The sequence below is a fragment of the Ahaetulla prasina genome, chromosome 13 (assembly GCF_028640845.1).
Source record: "Ahaetulla prasina isolate Xishuangbanna chromosome 13, ASM2864084v1, whole genome shotgun sequence".
Lineage (NCBI taxonomy): Eukaryota > Metazoa > Chordata > Lepidosauria > Squamata > Colubridae > Ahaetulla > Ahaetulla prasina.
Window position 1 is genome coordinate 4,613,797 of NC_080551.1, and position 9,987 is coordinate 4,623,783.

Sequence of the window (9,987 nt, forward strand, 5' to 3'; positions counted from 1 at the left end):
TCTTCCTCCTCCTCCTCCTCCTCCTCTTCTTCTTCTTCCTCCTCCTCCTCCCTTCCTCCTCCTTCTACTTTCTCTTTCTCTTTCCCCTTCCCTTTCCCTTCTCCTTCCTCCTCCTCCTCCTCCTCCTCCTCCTTCTTCTCGTTTCTCTTCCCCTCCTCTTTCTTCTGTTTCTTCTTCCCCTTCCTTTTCCCCTTTTTCCTCCTCTTCTCCTTTTCCTCCTCATCCTCATCCTTCCCTTCCTCCTCCTTCTACTCTTTCTCTTTCCCCTTCCCTTTCCCCTTCTCCTTCCTCTTCCTCCTCCTCCTCTTCTTCTTCTTCTTCTTCATCTTCTTCTTCTCCTCATTTCCCATTTTCCTTTTTCCTTCCTACCTCCTCCTCCTCCTTCCTCTAGCTCTTCCTCCTCCTCCTCTTCTCTCCTCCTCCTTTCTCCTTCTCCTCCTCCTCCTCCTCCTCCTCCTCCTCCTCCTCCTCCTCCTCCTCCTCCTCTCCTTCTCTTCTCCTCCTCCTCCTTCCCTCCTCCTTCTTCTCCTTTTCCTTCTTCTTCTCCATCTCCTTCCCCTTTTTCTTCCTCGTCCTCTTTCTCGTCATCCTCCTCCTCCTCTTCTTCTTCTCATCCTCCTATTTTCTTCTTTCCCCTTTTCCTTCCTCCTCCTCCTTCCTCTTGCTCTTCTTCCTCCTCCTCTTCTCCTTCTCCTCCTCCTTCCCCTTCCCCTTTTCCTTCCTCCTCCTCCTCCTCCTCCTCCTCCTTTCTCTTCCCCTCCTCCTTCTTCTACTGTTTCTTCTTCCCCTTCTCCTTCCTCTTGTTCCTTCTCCTCTCCTCCTCCTTCTCCTCCTCCTTTTCCTTCTTCTCTTTCTCCTCCTCCTCCCTTCCTCATCCTTTTTCTCCTCCTTCTCCTTCTCCTTCCCCTTCCCCTTTTCCTTCCTCCTCCTCCTCCTCCTCCTCCTCCTTCTTCTTCTCCTTTTCCTCCTCTTCCTCCTCTTCTCTCCTCCTCTTCTTCTTTCCTCCTCCTCTTCTCCTTTTCCTCCTCTTCTCCTTTTCTTCCTCATCCTCATCCTTCCCTTCCTCCTCCTTCTACTCTTTCTCTTTCCCCTTCCCTTTCCCCTTCTCCTTCCTCCTCCTCCTCCTCCTCCTCCTCTTCTTCTTCCTCTTCTTCCTTTTCTTCTTCTTCTCCTCATTTCCCATTTTCCTTTTTCCTTCCTACCTCCTCCTCCTCCTTCCTCTAGCTCTTCCTCCTCCTCCTCTTCTCTCCTCCTCCTTTCTCCTTCTCCTCCTCCTCCTCCTTCCCCTTCCCCTTCCCCTTTTCCTTCCTTCCTCCTCCTCCTTCTCCTCCCTCTTCCCCTTCCTCATTTTAAGAAACACCAAAAACTAAAACAAGGGTGGTGAGAAACTTGCATTCTGCTCCAGGTGATTCCTTTCCCCCCTTCAAACAGGGCTCTCCATCCTCAACATAATAAAGTACAGGTAAAGATTCCCTCTGTCCAGTCGGGGCTGACTCTATGGGACAGTGCTCATCTGCCTTTTTGGCCAAGAGAGGCAGCATTGTCCAAAAACAATTTCCCTGGGTATATGGCCAGCATGGCTATACGCCAAAGGCACATGGAATGCTGTTGTCTTCCAACCAAAGTGGTACTTATTCATCTACTCACATTTGCCTGCTTTTGAACTGCTAGGTGGACAGAGGAACTGAGGGAAGTAATTCGAGCTCACTCATAGTTAGCCAACTCTCAAAACTGGCTCCAACCTTTTTTTCCTATCTTGTATGGGCAAAGCTTTTGGGTTTTTAAAAATGTGTCAACCCACCAACTTTCTGAGCCCTGGGATTACTTAGGCAATGATAATTGAAGAAGGAGAAATCTCCCTGAAAACAAATTTGAAACTCAGCTGCATGGAAATTTTATATTCTTATTCTGATTTCTCAGTGGTGGGCAAAACCAAAATAGCATTCTCCAAAGTCAGGAAATATATAGTATTTGAGACACTGTTGGGGAGAGGTGAGTAATTTGAAGAGCCTAGGTAGCAAGATAAAGCATCATTCAAGACATGCTCAATGGTAGCCAATTGCCAATTGTGTGCAAGCAAGGTGGTTGCTATTTCTCTGACTGCCAGCTGACTGCAGTTTCAATTTCACCAAGCTCAAGGTTGACTCAACTTCCTATCTTTCCTCTTCCTCTTCCTCTTCCCCTTCTTCCTCCTCTTCTCCTTTTCCTCCTTCCCCTCCTCTTCCTTCTACTCTTTCTCCTTTCCATTCCCTTTCCATTTCTCCTTCCTCCTCCTCCTTTTCTTCTCCTTCTCCTTCTCCTTCTCCTTCTTCTTCCTTCCTCCTTCCTCCTCCTCCTCCTCCTTCCACTGTTTCTCATTTTTCTCCATCTCCTTCCTCTTTCCCTTCTTCTTCCTTCTCCTCCTTTTCTTCTTCTCCTTCATTTTCTTTTTCCTCTTCATCCTTTTCTTCTTCTTCTTCTCATTTCCCATTTCCCCTTTTCCTTCCTCTTTCCTCCTCCTCCTCCTTCCCCTTGCTCTTCTTCCTCCTCATCTTCTCCTCCTTCTCCTTCTCCTTTCTCTTCCCCTTCGCATTCTCCTTTCTCTTCTCCTTCCCCTTCCTTGTCCTCCTCCTCCTCCTCCTCCTCCTCCAGGATCACAAAGGGTCAGGTATCAAGGACCAACTTGCTCCAAGCTGAAAGCTCCTCCTTGCTGGCCAGTTTAGTAGGCCCTATCTTTACTTGTCCAAACCCACTCCCCTTTAGAAAAACTTCCTAATATCTAACTACAAACCCCACCCCACCATCGCCACCCAACCCCAAATTCCCTCTACCTATATTATTTAACTATATTATTTAATTATTTAACTATTTCAAAAAAAAAACAAAAAAAACAAATAACAAATAACCTCCATTTTCTTTGCCAGAACAGCCAACTGATGATCAGCCAGACGTGAATATGTCTGCTCGACAATTTGGTCAAATTCAAACTGCTCAGTTCCCACAATCCTCAGTAATAACTGAAACTCGGCTGGTGGGGGCTACTCAAGCAGACCAATAGGAAGCCCCTTCCCCTAACTGCCTTCATCCCCGGGTTCCAGGTTCTAAATTCCATTGCTCAGTGAGCAACTGACATGGCAGACAGCCAATCTGGTCTATGCTTCAGATGTTGGCCTAGAAACTAGCAGACTGGATTTTGAGTCCCGCCTTAGCATGACAACCAGCTGGATGAGCTGGGGCCAGTCGCTCCTTCTCAGCCCAATCAACCTCACAGTCACTCCTTCTCAGCCCAACTAACCACACAGGGTTGTTCTTGGGAAAACAGGAGGAGTATTAAGTATGTTAATTGCCCAGAGCTTATTATAAAAGTAACAAAGGCTGGATGTCCACTCCTGTTCTGATACTTAGGAAAATCAGCTAGGGAACTAGGCCATTATTATTGCAGTCCATGCCACCTCTAGGTGCAAATCTTCTGGTTGACATCATCCTGAAGTCTTTCTTTTTGGAAAACAATCCATCTCAAATCTATACCGTGTTTCCCCAAAACTAAGACCCTGAAAGCCCAATTGGGCTTATTATCAGGGGATGTCTTATTTTGGGGAAAACAAGGTAGGAGAGCTGGGACATCTTTTTCAGTGGTGTCGGTTTTCAGATCGCAATTGCACCTTCTTCCCCAATGACTTCTTCCTTCCTGCTTCTGCAGTGGACATGATGAGCTGTTCCGGTCAGTCCCCCTGCTGAGAAGGCTGCCTGCTGAGTTGGTGGCATTAGCGTACCATTCGGGTCTTGTATTATCGAAGAGAATTCTTGATTGGCCAAGTGTGATTGAACACACAAGGAATTTGTCTCTGGTGCATAAGCTCCTATTACATACAAGCAACAGCAAGCGATGGGTAATAGATCATAAATCAATTATCGTCAGGAAGCTCACTCCAAATGGACCGGGAATTAATGCAAAAGAATTGGGCTGTGCATTTCCCAGAAGATGGGAAGGCCTCCTACACAATGCCATTATTTTATTCAACAATCCAAAGTATAGGAGCTTAACCATAGAAAAAAATTCATAATACTTTATAAACAACTTATTTACATTGGAAATCACTTCAAGAGTGCCAAATTCCTTTGTCACAAATATAAATTCAAATTAATTACTCTGCTTAGTCACAGGGATTTCATTTTCCTTTTAAGTCCATCACTTTATGTACGAAAGTCCTACCCCAGATCTTGGAGGGGAAATGTGAAAGAACATCGAGTTGGGTCATCGCTGGTGGATGACTGGCAGAAACCAAACAGCAGCCGATATCTTCCCCTTCAATCTTCAAATGAACCTTCATAAATTCATCAAATTTGGTGCACACACAGAATTCACCTCCCATCAGCATTTTGTAATTCTCAACCTAGGCAAGAAGAGAACATAGAAATATTCTGGATTCATTATTTCATCTAATGCTCACAATTCCATTGCAAAAATTTCCCCTCCTAAAATTATGGGGCCCAAATACATTTCAACCTTACAGAAAAAAGGCAGAACTTAGGAGCGAAACAGTAGCTCTTCTAATTCAGTAACAATCAGAAACATATCAGAACTTAGAGGCGAAATAGCAACTGTTCTAATTAAGTAACAATTACGAAGATATCAGAACTTAGGGGAGAAAAAGTAAGTATTCTAATTAAGTAAGAATTAAATAACGTATCAGAAGCGTGAAAGTATCCCACCTAAAAACTATCGGTCCAAATATATTCTAGCCTTTTGGGAACATGTCAGAAGTTTTGAACTAACTATTCTAAGGAATTATATTGTAATTAAGTAACAATTAAGGAAACTATCAAAAATTAAGATTGAATATATCTGGCTTAAAAATTATTAGCCCAAAAATACTTTGCCCTTACAGGGGCATGTCAGAAATTTTGAGTGAAATAGTAACTATTCTAATTAATTCTATTTAATTATTAATTCTAATTAATTAGCTAACTATAATAAACTATTAACTCTAATTAATTCTTTAAGTAGCAATTAAGGAAACTATCAGAAATAAAGCTTGAAAGTAAACCCTTGAAAACAATTGTACTTTCATATCTGGTGGAGATGCATAGCAGCCAAAAAATATTGGACAAAAATACATACCTGGTTGGAGAAGATGATACAACAACATGCTGATTTGAAACCAGTTGCATCTGTAATGAAATTGTGATGCAGGTGACATTCTTTGCAAACAGGTGATTTCTATCGTGGCCTTTTTGATCTTAGGTGGACATCCCGATACATGTGGAGAAGAAAGATAGGAGATCTGACCCGGTACTAGTTCAATAGATGTCCCAGGTTGGCTGCCATACTTTTCATTTCCTAGCAGTGCCTGGTTGCCAGGTTCTATCCTCATTGACCCTGTTTAGATGGCATTTCAGGCAAGCTGGCTTGGAGACAAAATCCTAGATGGGAGTTAGATGAATGACCGTGAAGAGTGAAGATCAGTTTCCCTTCATAATTCACGCCTGCTTGGATAAGCCTATGGCACCCATTTCCATTCAATTCTGAACCACAATCCAGTAACACAACTGTCACTCAGCTTTTCCAAGAGATTCCAAGAAATGGGGAAAATTACAGCTATCTTTAATGGGCAGGATAGGCACCATTAAGATAAATGTCCTACCGAAAATGTTCTTTCTATTTCAGTGCATACCAATTCAGTTCAAAAAAGATTTTTTTCCAAATTTGGATAGACATATTTCAAAATTCATCTGGCAAGGGGAAAAAAACAAGAATTAGATTAAAATCATTACAAGATGCTAGAGAAAGAGGGGGATTCGGCTTGCCAGATTGGGGAAAATACTATCAGGCAGCAGCCTTGGTATGGATAAGTGAGTGGATGCGTTTCAAAAATACAAAGTTATTGGCACTAGAAGGCCATGGTTTACAGACAGGGTGGCACGCTATTTTATGGGAGGAAAAACGTCAAGTCCATCAGGATTTCCGGAGGCATAATATCAGGAGTGCTCTATTAGATATTTGGATCAAGACAAAAAGAAGTAACGATATGGAAATTCCCAACTGGGCGTCAACATTAGAAATGTATACTCATCCAAATCTTATTAAATTAGGGGGGGTTGTCACTTATAAAGATATTCTGAATGAGAGGGAAGAACTGAAAGTGAGAAATATTTTAAAGGAAGAAGGAATTGAATTGGAATGGTGGGCATACCTCCAAATACAATCTAAATTTAGCAAAGACAAAAAGGAGTGGGGCATAAAGAAAGGATTATCAAAATTAGATAAGATTTTAAGTAGGGAAGGTAAGACCGTAAGGACATGACATTGCTATTTATTGGAACAGGACACAATTTAGGAACAGGTCAAAGAAACGATGATAATTTGGAGTAAATATTTTAGTCATAGTATTGGTTTGGACAATTGGCAGACTTTATTGGAATTTTTTTTAAATCACATTAGCAACTTCATATAAGGAAAATTTATATAAGCTGTTTTATAGGTGGAACCTCCCCCCACAAGATTAGCAGAAATTAATAAGGGAAATTCTTCGGCATGCTGGAAGTGCGAGATGCCACAGGGAAGTTCTATCATATGTGGTGGGAAGGCCCAAAGGCAAAAAAATATTGGACTCTAATAAAGAGTTGGTTGGAAGAAATTTTGTTAATAAATATAGAAGTCAATCCGGAATTTTTCCTTTTGGGAATGACAGAGGGTAATTACAAGAAAGACATAAATTATCTATTACTCTATATACTTACAGCGGCACGGATAGCTTTTGCTCAGAAATGGAAAGAGAAAGATACCCCAACTGAAGAGGAAATATGACTAAAAAATTGCAATTGTGCAGAGATGGATAGATTCACCTTGGAACTCAAGGATAAAAGCAAAAAATTGTACTATAAAATCTGGGTAAAATTCTATGAATAGTTAGATAAAAGGAGGCTACCCCAGACAAATGGATAGTGTTAGACTAGAAATATATACGTTATTATAGATAAATGGGTATGTGAATTATATAGATAGGTGTATGTATAGATATGTATAATTGTATAGAAATAAGGCATACATTATTATTATTACATTATGTGTAAATAGCGTATAAGGTTTAAGAAATATATTACTATATTATCATTTGTTTATTATGTATTAGTTTAAAGTTTAACTGAGAAGGGAGAGTTAAAACAGAAGCTAGACTTAGAAAAACAAAGGATTGAGATTAATTGGTACACAAGATTGCAAATACAATCAAGATATGATAAAGATTTGAAACAATATACTGTAGTTTTAATTTGGGGGAATCAGAGTTGGATTAGATATTGACTGGAAAGGATGAAAAAATGATTAAAAGATTGTATAATTTATTTCAAGTTAGATTAGAAGATGAAGAAGTAAAAGAGACAATGATAACACGGGCGAAAAATTTTGATTATGCAATAAAATTAGAGAAATGGCAACAACTTTGGGAAAGGAATTATAAATTGGCAATGGCAACTGCATAAAAAAAATTTATATAAATTTTTTTATAGATGGCATATGCCACCAGAAAGGCTAGCAAAAATGTTGAAAGATAAATCAGCTAAATGTTGGAAATGTTCGCATTTGCTGGGATCATATTACCATATGTGGTGGATATGTACAGAAGCAAAAAACTATTGTTCTAGAGTACAGACATGGTTAAAGGAAATGCTACAAAAATGTATAGAATTAAAGCCAGAGATTTTCTTATTGGGTATTTTTGCCAGAGAGATAAAGAAGATACGTATTTAATTATACACGTAATAATAGCAGCAAGAATTGTATTTGCGCAAAATTGGAAGAAAGAGAGAATCCCATCAGAAGGTGAAGTAATAAAAAAGATATTAGATTGTGCGGAAATGAACAGATTAACTCTAAGAATAAAAGATAAAGAGGAATTGGTGTATTTCAAGACATGGGAAAGATTCTATGTATGGTTAGAAAAGAGATATGAATAAAAGACGATAGATAGATAAACAATGTTAATAATGGAAAATTAAATGAGGGAGATGACAAAAAAGAAATAGAAATCCAGATAGTGCCAGAGTAAATAGAAAAGGGGGAATGGGGAGGGAGAAAAGAATATTATAAATATAAATGTACAATCATGAAACGATAGATTGGGTAAAATAGAAAAGAAACTGAAAAGAAAGTATATAATCCTAGAAAATTGGAGTTCCTCAGTTACCAAACAAGGGAAATATCATACAGCAAACAAGAAAGAAAGAAGAGAGGAATAGAGGATAAGATAGAGGAGGTGAAGGAGAGAGAGGGATGGAAGGATGGAAGGGGCGTGCATAAGAGTAAGGGGCATATGATTGAAGATAAGTAATTAAGAAATAGAAATAATTTGAAATGAAAGCGGGGCTGCTCAGCTGCCATTTCAGAAGGGAATGGAAAGGGAGAGGAGTGAGTGAAGGAAGAAAGTAGGTAGGAAAGAGAGAGGTAGAAAAGGGGGAAAGGAGAGGAAGAAGAAAGGGGAAAGAGAGAGGGTTAGAAAGGGTGGAAGAGAAGAGTAGGGAAGGAGGAGAGGATGTAGAAAAGCGAAGGAGAGGAAGGATGAAGAAAGTAGAAGAAAGTAGAGAAGGGAGGAGGAAAGGTTTGTTAAGGAAGGAAGTGGTAGCTGGGCAGGCCCGAATAAGTAATAAATGAAAATTAATGATTAATGTTGAATAAGAGACTGTATATTGAATAGGTTGTTGGAAAATGAAAATAAAACTTTTTACAAAAAAAAAAAAAGAGTAAGGGGCATGCATAAGAGCACAAGCGTGCCTACTGTTCCTGTCCTATTGTTTCCTTTCGTTATATCCAATTAATATAGTTATTACATACTCATATTTATATATATGCTTATATATTGTATAATTAATTCATGCTTATGCTTATATATACTGTGTGACAAAATAAAATAAAATAAATAAATATAAATAAATAAATAAATAAAGGAAGGGGAAGGAGAGGAAGATAGGATAGGGGAGAAGAGTAGGAGAGAAGGTCAAAAAGGAGGGAAAGAGATGAGTGGGAGAGACGAAGGGGAAGGAGGAGGGAGAGAAGGAGAAAGAAGGGAGGAGAGGTGAGGAGGGAGGGAGGAAAAAAGAGAAGAAGGTTGGTTGTGAATTGAAGGGAAAAAAGGGGTAGAAGAGCAACTCCAAATGTAATTAAAATGTTTTATTTTTGTGCTTTCTTCAGAGAAAATATGTATGATTATTTATGGACAAGAGAATGTACATTTACAATATGTGTATAAGAAAATAAAAAATAAAAAAACTTTCCCAAAAAAGAAAAAAAAAGTGGTTTGCAACCAGTCCATGCACTAGAGACTTGTTGCAGTATCAGTCTGCATTCATGCATTCATTAATCACATTCATGTGAATAAAATTCAGGCCCTTAGCAAGTGGCAGGTATTGAGGGACGGTTTTCTCAGCACCGTTGCTGATGTGGTTTGCTGTGGTTTGCTTGGGTATCTCCTGGAGGTCTCCCATCCAACCCAGCACTAAGAGCAATAGCACTTAAGAGTTACGTACAGCTTCACAGTGCTTTACAGCCCTCTCTAAGCGGTTTACAGAGTCAATCAGACAAACCTTATTATTTAGCGTCTCATCCCAACCTGGATTAGGTAAACCCAGGTGGGGGGGGGCAGGCAGGGGGCTCCTTCTGGACTGGAAGCCTTTGCTATTTTGTTTTTATCCTGTTTAGGAACTGGAGCAATCACCCTGTGGGCTTTGGGCAGGAGATCAGCCAATAACAACAACAACAACAACAACAACAAGAGTTGGAAGGGACCTTGGAGGCCTTCTAGTCCAACCCCCTGCCCAGGCAGGAAACCCTACACTTCAGACAAATGGTTACCAACATTTTCATAAAAATTTCCAGTGTTGGAGCATTTACAACTTCAGCAGGTATATGAATGAACCCATCTATTTTTTTTAAAAAAATCATTTTTAAATTTTTCATTTTATTTTATAAAATAAACCAACACACTGGCTAAAAAAGTTCAGCTGTAAATTGAA